The sequence below is a fragment of the Chinchilla lanigera genome, unplaced genomic scaffold (genome assembly GCF_000276665.1).
Source record: "Chinchilla lanigera isolate Chin_1 unplaced genomic scaffold, ChiLan1.0 scaffold00027, whole genome shotgun sequence".
NCBI lineage: Eukaryota > Metazoa > Chordata > Mammalia > Rodentia > Chinchillidae > Chinchilla > Chinchilla lanigera.
In genome coordinates, this window is record NW_004955428.1 from 12,061,094 (window position 1) to 12,075,058 (window position 13,965).

At 35.1% G+C, this 13,965-nt stretch overlaps 1 pseudogene; it reads left to right on the top strand.

Moving 5' to 3' along the window:
* The first annotated feature begins 322 nt into the window (after positions 1 to 322).
* Positions 323 to 13,965, top strand: part of LOC102014928 — a 37,183-nt pseudogene continuing 23,540 nt past the window's right edge.

Sequence of the window (13,965 nt, forward strand, 5' to 3'; positions counted from 1 at the left end):
TCATAAATAACTATTTATTAGATGCTGATAGTGGGCCAAATTTTGTCCTAATGATTAAGGTCCTAATGAAGTGATGAGGAAGACTGATGAAGTCTTTGCTTTTGTGACATTATTAGTTGAAGAGAAGACATGACCTACAAGAAAATACATAAATTTAGAAATTAACATAACTTCAGAAAATATCAAAAGCTATGAAGAAAGTAAAACATCAACGCAAGGAAGAGAAATCTAACAGGGATAATATAACATTAGAAAATATAGCCAAGTAAGCTTTCTTTAGCTAAATGACATTGGAGCTTAGAGTCAAACTGTGAGAGGAACGATGTCAGGTGAAAGTAATGTGGAAGAAATTATCAGGGAAACAAGACAAAACAAAAAGGTACCAGGGCACTACAAAGTTGCTGCATTTGGGTTTGAAGGAAGCAGAGAGAGTTTAAAGATCACTTTCATTTTTACATAATGACTGATCTACTCAAGTTCTAATTTTCTTAATTTATACCTTTTTACAAATTTTTCCTTTTCCCTCAGTTTTCAAATGCACAGGTGTAAGTTGATAAGTACGCTCTAATTATTTTCTGCCCGCTGTATGTCTATATTTATTATTTCCCCTTTTGTGTTCTTAATATGGTCCTCCTTCCCTCCATTTTTATTGGGTAGGAATTCCTGGCAAGGTTTTACTGAGCTTCTCACCATCTTCTGACAATTGCAGTGATTATATTTTACTATTTTAGGACTTCTATTTTTAATAGAGAAGTTGATATAAATAACCTACTTCACTACTAATGGAAGTAAAAATCCCAAATCATCATGGAAAGGCCACAGCCCTCTAATTCCTTTTAGTGATTAATAACTTCTGATGTAATTTAAGGGATGTGAGCATAGAATAACATTACATAATAAATTATGTGTTGGGTAATATAGAAGACTATAAATATACATTGTAAGTATACACTAATTTATTCATTCAAAAGCATTTATTCATAAAAAATCTGACTGCTATATTTTAACAATTATACCTTTGAGAACATTCGAAGATAATGAATCAGTGACCCCTCATCTCAAAGTATTCCAAAATGAGAGCTGAAATTAAAGAGCCGTGATGTAAATCATGTGCAGAGCAGGACTTAAATATATTTTCAGGGACTTGAAATGGAAGTTGAACCTTCTGCACCCTCACTCTCTCAAGAAGGATTGTATCTATGCTTAAAGCTTTTTTTTAAAAGACCTTTTCCTTTTGTGAGAATGCTCTAGAATTTTGACTCTATTTCACTTCTGCTAGAGCACCCCACAGGAATGATTTATAAACTTGAGTCCTGTGCCCCAGATTTTTGTCTCGAGAGTTAAAGGTGTAGCCAGGAAACCCAGGCTCACAGCAGCCACAGCAATTGAAACTTACAGATGTCTGAAAATGGCCGCGATAGAGCGGTCTGTGGCCCAGCTGTCTGAGTTAGACCTGTGGCCTGTATGTTCCCCGGTGAAAATGAGCTCATAGTGAATGAGCAAATTACTTTTGCAGAACTGAAAGACTGGATTGAAAAGAGGACAATAGAGGAGTGATCTTCAAAAGGTTACTCTACAATCGCTGTGAACCTGGACATATCTGAGGAAGTAATGGTGACGTTTTCTCTGGCCTATGTTTTTCCTTTTAAGAAGTGCTGAAGTGCTGCCTAAAATTACAGAGCAGGACTGTTAAGTAGCTCACAGCAGTCTCAGGTGGATGTAGATCTGACCACCTGCTTGAGGAAGAGCTGTCTTGGAAATGTCTGTGTATTCAACACCACAGTGTGGGTTAGAGAACATGCCTCTTCCTGTGTCGCCAGGGGTGCTCCATCTTCCCTTACCACAGAAAGCGTAGTCCAACCAGTGGACCTCGTTCTTACAAGACTGGATCTACAGTCTTCCCATCTACAGGAAATGGAAAAGAAAGAATGTTCTAGACTGGCCCAAAGAGCTTTCCCTGTGCAGGATTAACGTGCCTAGAAAACCTGGTGGTGTTCATGTGGAAGGCCAAAACGTGTCTGTGAAGATTCCAGTCAAGACTCAGAAGATTAAACTCAAAAGGAATTCTAATTCCACATCCAGAAGACATTCTTTTTCAGGGTACAGGTGATGAAATTGAAAGACAAAGGAAATTTTCCACTTCTGAGTAAAAATTGTACATTGTTAATGGATCCAGAGGAAACCACGCGGACTTTGATAAACTGCACTAGTTCTTAAATTGTAAAGGGTGTGAGGGTGTTTTCCAAATGTTCTTTGATGTGGAAAAAGAGTGCCTGAGAAGAACGGTTGATGGTATTTTGTCACTGTCAGCCGTTGAATTTTTTTCCCACTCTTTCTTAAAAGATTAATTTTATTTTAGTTCCTTTCTACAATGGTAGGAGGAAAAGATAGACATGAAAATGTCAGGTAGTTGTAATGAAGCTGTAAAAAAATAAGTTATGATGGAAAGCAGAACTGAGTGTCAATTTGTAATCTTTACCAATAGAAATTTTTGACATATAAACTATCCATTTTGAAAGAGAAAACAGTATGTGAAGGTAGTGTTGGTGGTATACCTTGCTAGTCATTCCCAGTTCCCTTCTTTATCTACTTTTACTATAGAACTTGGGAAATCTAGTTGCTTCCCTGTCAGCCCCTTTTGCAGCCACTGTGTACCTGACAGCACAGCTGATGGATTTCTGAAAAACCATTTGCTGTCTAATGAAAGTGATACACGTACCTAAGCCACATTTCTTCCTCTTCGTGTCACAAATGCTGAAGTGAAAGCCAGAGGTGGAGTAGCCCTTTCAACCACAATGGAATGGAGGGCCCGGAGAACCACAGACATGCTCCAATTTGCTGGACTTCCTGACATAACATCAGCACTTGGGACTCTCTAGCCATGTATTTATTATGAAATAAAAACAGCTTTGTTTAAAAATACAGTCTTGACTCTAGACTTCATTGCCCCTGACTGTTATATGAAGTAGATATTTCAAGATCTTCAGATCATCATTTCTCAATCCGTATGAAAGTTACAAGCATGCCCAGGAAAATATCAAAGTTTAGGGCAAGAAAACCAAACAACACGATGGCACATGCCTGTAATCCCAGAACTCAGGAAGCTGAGGCAGGAGGGTCGCTATGAGTTCAAAGCCCAGCCTGGGCTACAAAGTGAGTTCCAGGCCAGCCTAAACTGAATAGCAAAACGCTTCTCAACAAGACAAAACAAACAAATAAGCAAACAAAACAAAACAATAACAGATTTCTTCAAATCTCCCTTGTACATAATTTGGTCAGTTATATTGAGAAAATGTGAAATTGTGGGACAACAGGGCTAGTAGTATAACATAAAAACAAACAAAAAAAAGTGAAATAGACTCCCTTAAACTAGGCTCAGAATGTAAGGCTGTATAATGATAGGTATAACAAACAACCTGAGATCTATACCATTTTGTATATTATTTATGCAAGTATTTTCCTAAATCCCAAATAGTCATTATTACAACAGGGGATGTTCAATGCTGGGTCATGACACATGTGAACTAATAACCACAATATAGCATGATTATATAAAAGTTCAAATACAATATGAGGGTGAGAGGAGGCTTTTTCTGGCAGGATCAGAAGACATTGTCTCATTTTGCCTAGTTTTTCACAGATGAATTTATGTTATCATGGAGAAATTAAAAGAAAAAGAAGCATGCTAGCCCATAGGATAGTATACTAATAGTATGGAGGTCTATGTGCTTACTCGTGGTTAGCATACACCTGGTTCCAAATCCCCTACTAAAAAATATTGTAATTGAATATTTCAGCTTGGAATAATTGAATATTGAGAGATTGAGCTAATAAGATAAATCAAATTCATGTCATTGAAGTTGATTCTTATTATGCTATAAAGACTAAATAGTTCACTCAAAAGAAAGGGTCAGTGCACCATTTCCAAATATCCCTTAGAAATAGCCCATTGTGGGGCCAGGGAGATAGCTCAGTGGCACAAGTTCCTGCCTGGCAAGTGCAAGGTCCTGAGTTCAACTCCTGATACAAAAAAAAATAACCCATTGTATTGATCAAATATAATAAATAATGAAATACTGGAGAAGGTTGCTTAATACTTGATTAAGTTTTCCAGCAATTAGTGTAAAGTAGAAGAAAGGATTGATAAATTTTTAAAAGAATGCTAATTTATTAAAATCTGTACCCATTCGTTTATGATAGTATTTCAGTATTAATAAAAATAATCTAATTTTTGTTTTAGAAGATGTTTACATGAGTGTAGATAAATGAATGCACATCATACATATTTTATATGCATCTACATTTTGGAAATAAAATTTATGTATTTGTCCCTTAAATTTTATATATTTTAAAGTAATTATAGCTCTTAGAAACGTTGACTTTAACTAAAACTGACCATACTAAGCTATGTATTCAGGACAAAAATTCTCAGCTCAAAATAGTAACTGAAAAAAAAAAAAGAAAAAACTGCCAGAATCATGTGTTTTATTAATTTAGAGAATCTCCCATTATAGTATAAATTCCTTCAGGACAAAAAAAAAATTTTAAAAGCAACAAAAATGGAACCTTTTAATATTCTTCATGCTTCCTAGCTGAAATCTAATTAAAACTTAAATAACAGAACAGCTTTCAACTAGTGTCAAATAAGCTACATACATTAGATCAATAACAAGAAAATGTCAAAATTTAAAATTTTATATTTGAAATGTCACCCTTCTATTCCTCTATTAGTTTGTCATTTATTACCATTAGTTATTTATATTTTTCTTATTTCAAGATTAAATGCCTTTCTCAAGAAACTTCATATGTATTTTCCCAAGACACATAATTGTAACTCTCATCTTTTATAACTTTCCCTACATATATCATAAAGACTTTAAGTATGATAATGTAAAACTATGATAATGACAGTATTGAAACAAAAATGAGTATGATGAGGAATCTAAGTGCAATCAGAATACCAATTACAGAACACTTATATACACTCAATTAGATGGGGCAGGGGAATATTTTTAGATATTTCTTTCACCAAGAAGATATGACATCCAGGCAGAAGAAAACGGACAATTTCATTTTAAGTGTGTGTTTAAATATCTCATAATGACTATCATAAGGGAATAGAGGTTACCTTGATAGAGTTTGCTGTTTCTATAGCAATTCTATATGGCTTTCTAAAGATATAAATTCAACATAATTCTATATTTACTGATGGTTTCTGTTTATAAATGTTTAGAATGTTTTCATTTCAACTTAGAAGTGTTTATCCTACTTAGTATTATAACCTATCACCTCATCCACATACACAGATTTAAACAATGTTTTCCACTGTAGTAAGCAGTGCTCAACCTGAAGTCAAACTTAATTGCAGGATAGGATATATTTTGAGATTAGTTTAGATAAATAATTGCAATATGTTGCTAATGCTAATAATTACAGTGCGAACAACTCATGACATTTGAGCAGACTACCACAAGAATTCCTAACACTCCTTTGATTTCTCATGTTATCATTTATTGACTTTATCATACATATTTTGCCACGCATTTCAATTTTTATTAAGATAGATATACAAAAATCTCTCATTAACATTCAATCAGATATTTTCCAAAGGATAATGAGATGTATTTGGGAAAAGCAGAACATTGCTACAGGGACTTTCATCCCATAGAGCATATTCAAGGAGGTTAAAACAAAAAGAAGTTTTAAAGGAGGAACAAGAAAGATAACATAAGATATTTGGAAGCAACAACCCGTATCTACAAGGATTATTAACAAGAATGGCATGAATCCAAGATTAAACAGATAGTTGGACTAAGGTCCTTGCAGAAGTTCTGAGTGTGTGTGTATGAGTTTGCAATGGACTTTCTGTAAGGTTATGCTTTTGGCAATGTCTTTTATGAATAGTTCTTGTTATCGGGTACATATATATGAGATCCTCTCCTTCATTACCTCCCATTTTAAAAAATTTATTTATGTTGTCATTTATTTATTAAATTTATTTATTACGTCATTTTGGCTAGCACTTGAAAAAGCTTGCTCCATTTCAATTCTGACAGTTTTCACAAATCTAATCTATTTTATAGGCGGTATAAACAAGTCAGATCAGCTCTTGACCCATGTTTTCAGGACTCAATAATATAACTCAAGGGAAATTTTAAAGATGTTAATAATATCTTTAAAAAGAAGAATGAATTTCTATGCTGTTTTTGGCTATCTCTCATTTGTTTGTGACCCAAAAACTGAAAACAAAAGATGATAAGTACCCACATTGTAAATTATCAAGATTTATTGGACAAGTAGATTCCTGTAGAATTGAACATCTCCAGTTTTCTAAGTCAGCAACATCCTGTAGAAATATATCTTTTTCACTATATCCAAAGTTCATAACTGACAGTCCTATAAAAAAGAAAGATAGCAAGAGAAAAATATACACATTTATTTAATATAAATTTTATGTGATACAAGAACCTTCATCAAAAAATGAAGATCCGAAGACATAGTTATAGCTACATTTTTTTTATGCCAGGTTTGATGAAGCGTGGACAGTCATGGAAAAATGTATTTGAACAAAGACTGTGATCTAATATTAATGAATGAGGGCATCTTGAGTAAGCCTTATTTTTTCCTTTCTGTGACAGTTCGACTTCAGAGATGAAAAGTTCCTTTCCACAGGTTACAGGCGGGGGGGTACCTTTCACATGAGGGTCTTAAGATATTCTTCAAGGGAAGGTGCAAAATGCTGCCTAGGTTTTCGTGACTTGCTTCAGGGAGGAAGGGAGGAAAAAGAGACAGTGACCTCCCTGCTTCTATTTTCTCAAATGCCAAAATTCTACATTTAGAGACATGTTCTGAGACTCATCAAATCCATAAACATAATTTAAAATGTTCTCTGAAACACAATAATAAAAAGATGGTTGGAACAAGATCACATTATATCTAAACCAAACTGTTCAAAATGTGTTCAGCATATAAAACTAGAAAGATGATAATTTAGCTTCTGTTGTTATTATAATTTTTTTTTAAATTAGGTGTATGTACTACACTTACCATACATATCATTATGATTGGTCCTTGTTCAAGTACTCAGTACCCACATAGTGTTAGCAGCTACCAAAATAGATAATACAATATTAGGAGAGGCTTCCCTTTTAGGGGATTAGTGTCTCTATAGAAAGACTAGTAGAGGCCTACAGAAAGTAGCTCAGAATCTTATAAACTTGGAAAGGAGGAAATGAGCTTGCTAATATTCCTCTGGCCAAGAAAGAAAGAGTTATAGGCTTTTAGTTCCCTAATTAGGCATCGGGAGAAATATGTAGGGCAAATGTCAATCTCCTTCTATTACCCAACCAGGGAAGAAATAAATACTGATAAGTGGTGCCAGGAAGGTCCCTAGGCAGTGAATGGGCCATGCCATTTTCCTTTGAAATCCTGGTATCCACAAGTGTCTGAAAGCCTGAGAACTGGCCCAGGATAGCCAATCATACTGGAGACACTAGAGGAGTGGAAGGAAGATCCATCAGAAAAGTGTCATGGTGATTTCAACAGCTGGATCACTTGAGCAAAATTTCCAGGGAACTGTGGTGACATAAGAAGCTGTTCCATGACCATTTTTGGTGGGGCAGAATGAAGCTCCCACTTGCCACCAGATATCTCCCAGAAAAGAAGCTAAACAGGGAAAATCCAAAAACTTGTTCACTGCAAGTCAAAAGATATCTGCGTTCTCTTTCTTACTCTCCATTCCATACTGGAGGAGCCAGAGATTAAGGAGGAGGCAGAGACAAGTTAAGCATGAAAAGCAAATCACAAACCAATCCTTGTCTCCCACTGCAAGTCAGTAGAACTGAGGCTCTTCCTTGTGCCGGAGGATGAAAGAAATCTGCATCAGGATTAAATCTTAAAATGAAATAGGATTGTATGAAAAACTAAAATCACCTCAAGATTCAAAAGCAACCTCATGCTATTGAATGACATGACAGCCCTAGATGAAAGAGAGTTTGAGAGAGAAAAATAAAAAATATATATAAAGCCTTTTTACATTTATATCGCAATGCATCATGGTTTCTCAATAAACTAGCAGTATATATGCTACTTTTCAACAAGCTATTGTGGATGAAATGTTTAAAATATGCCATATGCATAAAGATTGGAGATAAAACATGGAATTGGAAAAAGTACTGGGAGAAAATTCCTAACTAGATATGTAAAGACAGACTGTATATTGCTTTAACTAACTAGAAGGAAAAGGAAATGTTCATTTTCTTGAAGACAGAAAGTAGCAGGAATATTTAATCAAGAAAGTGACAATATTGGTTCCTTTGGGAAGATTAAAATTGTGGAGTTATTACACAGTTTAAGAGGAAGCATAAGAAAGATTGAAGCTAGAAGGACCGGCAATTCTGTAACTGTACTAAGCAAGAGAAGAGGAGTATAATGAAAACAAAGGAGAAACAGATTTTGAAAGAATGTGTGACAGGAAAATTTCAAGCTATGATCACTGACTGTGAGTAGTATAGGGGAAACAGAGACCAAACTTTTCTCTCCCTCAGGTAGAGTGAGGCTAGTAAAGATGGCAATGACCAAAGCAGAGGTGAAGAGAAATGGTAGAGCAGCAGGAGAACAGGTGAAGTTGAGATGTCTGAGAACACCGAAGGGCGATGTCCATAAACTAAGCACTGGAATGAAAGGCCCAAAACCCAACAGAGTTATTAGCAATAGAGATAAAAATTCTGAAGTCTGCAAAGTATACTGAGACTTGAAACCATGCAGTGGATGAGATGTCCCTGGAGAAGACTGAAAACACCAGTGCAAGCAGGTAGAAGAGTGGCACTGAGGCTGAAGGAAGGGGGAACATGTGGAAGAGGGTGGTCAAGCATCTCAAAGGGTGCAGAGACATCAAATGATATGGAAAATAAATGAGACATAAAATGATTTTGGAAAATTGGAAGTTATTTATGGCTGGAAAAACATTTTCAAAGATACTACAATAGCCAGAAGATAATGAACAGAGGAAGATGAGATCAGGACAAGAAGTGAAGACTCTGGTGATAGATGAGTTTAAAGAAGTTATAATAATCAGTCCTGAGCAAGAGTCACGGGAGAATTTGTTAAGGAAATTGAGCAGGGCATTAGCACAAGCTACGAGTTCTAAAGGAAAGACTGCCTGCCATCTAGGATAGCTAGATATAATCTGACCTAGAAGAGAGACTGTAGCACCTTTTCATCCTTTCTAAATCAATGGTGAGAGCCAGGTGTGGTGGCACATGTCTATAATCCCAGTACTTGGGACACTGAGGCAGGAGGATCACTGTGAATTCAAGACCAGCCTGGGCTACATAGTGAAACACTGTCTAAAAAAAAAAAAACTAATGAAAAAACCCTAAAGCAATGATGATTATATCACATGATCAGGCAGGCTGTATTATAGAAGAAGCAAAAGGAGTGTATCAGATTGTAGCAAGATCTGCAACTAACAGAAATTCTGCAAGCAATTTAAATATATTCTAGACTCTCTGAATGGAAGAAAAGAGGACTTTAAATACATTTCAAAACATTGAATAATGTCCTTTTGTTCTATTTGCATTTATGTACTTACTACTTGTCCAAATAAATATACAGATATATGTGAAATTTAAACAAATTAAAATTTTTTCTCATGTGTTAGAATAGTTTAAGAGAAAAATGAAGAGTAGATTTTTAAATTCTTTAAACTTTTGTCATTTTTAAAATGTCAGCTTCATGTTCATTTAACAGATCACAGATTTAACATTTTGTTTCCAAATAAAAAAATTATTAACCAATATTGCCTTAAAATATTAAATATGCTAGTAAGTTTATAGTCTTTATAATTTCTGTTGGGAAGTACTTTTTAGAAGAGTAGTGTGATTGTAAATACAAATCTAAATTAAATTTTTTTATTTCCTTTTACTGTGAAAAGCTGAAAGTAAAACAGATGGCTTTATGTAGATAGGATGTATCCACGTTTTTATTAATCAGTCTCTCCCTTCTAAAGCAATCCCAAAACAACAGAGAAATGAGAAGGATCCATTTTAAAAGATTCCATTTTCAAAGAATTTTGCTTCTTACAACCTTTACTGTTAATATTGCAGAGACACTCATCTTGGTATTTCTTTGTAAGGAACTTTTATAAGGTGGAATTGTTCAAAGTGGAAAAAAATTGAAGTCCAGTTCACCAGCAAATGTAATACTTAAAGCTAAAAGACAACAGTGTACAAAAATGGGTAACTGCCATCTGTCTCATAAAAACACAGAAGCCTACGCAATGCCAGCCAATATGTTCTGTCAGAGGAGTGACTTAAAATATGTTCTGCTCACACTAAAATGGCAATAAGCAATTTGAAGGGAAACTTATACTTGACCAAATTGTCCCCCACAAGTCATAAACACCTCTGTGTGTGCCCTTGAAGCTTAACAGGGCTGTGGGAGACATTTATTGACTTTTACTTGATCTCCTATTGCCAAAACACACCAAGGTTAACACAGCTACTCTACACCTTTGATGCAGCTAGGAAAATGTTCAACTGAAAAATGCGTGCAATTTAACAAAGCAAGCAGCAACTGCCTTCAGGAAGTACTACAATCACAATCATTTCAAAATGTCACAGTTAACCCAGTGAAGTGACAACTCACTCAGTGAGCACACCTCAGAACTGTCTCTTAAGCGGAGGCAGGTCAGCTTTTAAGTAAAGGTTTGGTTTCACTCCTGAGTTATCCCTGGAATTTCAATCAAATATTTTGTGTAGAAAGTCTCAGAATAAAATGGGTTGTAAAGGTAACACAAACACCAAATTCTTCATATCAGATACCTAAATAATATACAGATTCTTCAAATGTTTTAGAGTAGCTCATATAGCACTCTTTTCTAACCTAAAAGGAACATACATTAACCAGAATCAAAGCATGAGTCAGAATACACACCAGAAGGCCTGTTAACATGGACCATTTGCTTACAATAGTCAGTGTCTGCTAATCTTCAAGCAAGTGATTTAGTAATTAGAACATAAATATGCCATCTTTCTTGTTGCTAATTAAGAAATCACAAAATTTGTATGGTAACTTTAGAGAGAGCAAGGGTCAGAGGAATAAGAAAAATGTCAAGATCTTAGAAGCTAAGATTTTGATGCCAGTGTTGCCATTGATTTAATAACTTATCATGGATAAATCACCCTAATTTGTACTTCCTGACACCAAACATGACTCACCATGATGTTGTGGTACAGTTTTTTCCACACTGGTAAATGTGCATTTTTATTGCTCAAGCATATCATTAATGAACAATTTAGCTTGACAGCAATTAAGGTTGATTTAAATACTAAACACCCCTACTCCAGCCAACAAGAGGTAGTTTTCCTCTAAAATATCACTTATTTGTTTTTATAGCACATTATAAGCACAGTTTCTCCAGTCACTTAAACTTGGTTGCATTTTGCTGGAGAAATTCTAGTCTGTTTTGTTAAGGGTATAAATTCTTCAGAACGATGCAAGAAAACTGGAAAAATTGATGTGTATCATAGTTGACTCACCTTCTTTCCTCACATCCCATGAAAGCATTACTTTGCAAAGAAGACCAATTTCTAAAATAAATATTATCTTTGTATAATGCATAAAATAATCCACTATGCATTAATTCCAACAAATATTGATAGAAATCCTTTTAACAGTTTTAGATGAAAGATATTTCTACTAAGCCATTTTCTCTATTTGCTGATGCACTAAATATTAAAGAGAGAGAGAGAGAAAAAAAAGAAAAAAAAACAAGTCTCAAGTTCATTCCTAATGAAGTATTTGAAAACTTTGAGGTCGTGCACTAACACACCTCCTAAATAAATTTGGTCAAATTTAAATCAAGAGAAAAAATACTATGTTATAATATGTAAATTTAACTGGAATAAGAAAATTCTTAATTAGTGGATTCATGTAAATAAAGTGTTGTGAGAAAATTTAAATATTTATTTTAAGCCTTAGGGTAATATACTTGCAAGATATATTTTTAAAAACTCATTTTAGCTGGCTTTTACCTGCCTTTTTATTAACCAGCAAAGACAATCACAAGAATATAAAAATAAAAAATAAGCAAAAATTACGAAAATAAAAACAAATCTAGAGGATGATTCATTTTTTTCTTTTCATGTAAGTGCTAATATTTTATCCTTCTAAATTTGTAGAGATAATTTGCTTCATAATTTCTTTTCTAGTACAGTAAAAGAGTATTGTAGAAATAAAATGTAAAAGGAATATGCTATCAAACCAAAATACACTGTGATATATTACATACTTGAACAAATTTTATTTAAAAAGTTCATTTCCAGATGGACTATCCAGGACCCAGAATGGTGGCACTGCTGGCCGGAGGAGTGTGAGTTTGGCTCTTCCCTTCCTCCACTGACCCAGGACCACATAGCTGGTGAAGAAGTCAGAGATCTGTACCTCCCTCCCCTGGTGAGACTAAAGAACCTGAGACCTGCAAGAACACCAGCAACACAGTAGAGCCTGGTTAAAGTACAGATGATGGAAATACCCCATGCAACATTAACAATATGAGCCAACAGGTGATCTCGAACCTTACATTTTGTTTTAGACTACTAGTCCTCTTCCTCTCTTTCATTACTATTGCACTTGACTTCATGATATTTTCCTGTTAGTAAATATTGTGTTTTCTCTTTGTGAGTAAACTCTGAAAACCCCTAGGCCTTCTCTTCCCATCCTTTCATCCTGCATCATACAATTTCCCAAAACCTGGATGATCATTCTGTACCCTTCATCCTTGCTCCTGTTATATTTAACCTCATTCATCTCTCCATCCTACCCCCTATCCTCCTGAACACAAACTACCCTCTATTCTGTACATCCTATCCCCTACCCAACCCCCACACACAACAGGGTAGATTCAATCCATTAAGTGGAAAATCACTGCATACAAGATCCTGCTATAAGTTGGATTATATTATATTTCTGTAGACCTTCCTCCTACAATTATAGAGATAAGGCTAACAGTTACCACAGTTTATCAGAAGCCAGGCTGCACTTGAGTCTATTGTTACTGCCAACTAAACTAATTTAACCAGGATGTCATACATGCTATAACAAGTTTCTCATCCCTGTGTGACAACACTATGAATGTGAAAGGTCATAATTATCACCACAGTCTAGTACCAAAGGAATGAGCCCTAAGTCAAATTGATAGCAACTCCTCAGACTTAATATATTAGGAAGGTAGGTTCTTAGGGTAGACATAAATACCAAAACCCACCTACATCTAGAAGACATCTGGAGGAAATGACACCTCCTAAGAAAGCCTAAACACCAGTGATAAAACTATCTAGCATAAGAAATCCACAAGCATCAACACAGAAAACAAAATAAAATAGAAAATGACAAGAAAAATAAGCAAAATGCAGTCTTAAATGCCCAACCCACTCGGGACAAGTCCAGAGAACAGAGAGATACAGGGAGTTGGAAGCCAACAAATGGAACTCTCTGAAATGATAGCAGCAGAAGCAGTAAAACAAATGGGAGAGGCCATAGAAAAACTAATCTCTAAGGTGCAAAAAGAAATGACTATCAAAATGAAAGACACTAAAGGAGACACAGATAAACAAATAGAGGAGCTCAGGAAAATGATGGAAACCATGAATGCCATACATGGACAAAAAATGGAATCAATGAAACAGATCCAAACAGAAATGCAGGAGATTAGAAACTCCATTGAGAGTATACATAGCAGATTGAATGAAGGCAAGGATAGATTACCAATCAGATCTAGAAGACAAGAACACAACTAGTGACCAGGATAAGAAAGATAATTAAAAATCACAAGAGACCATTAAAAATCAATCCAACAGCTACAAGAGGGGCTGGGGATTTAGCTCAGCGGCAAAGCGCCTGCCTGGCAAGTGCAAGGTCTTGAGTTCAGTTCCCGGTACCGGAGAAAAACCAAAAAAAAAAAAA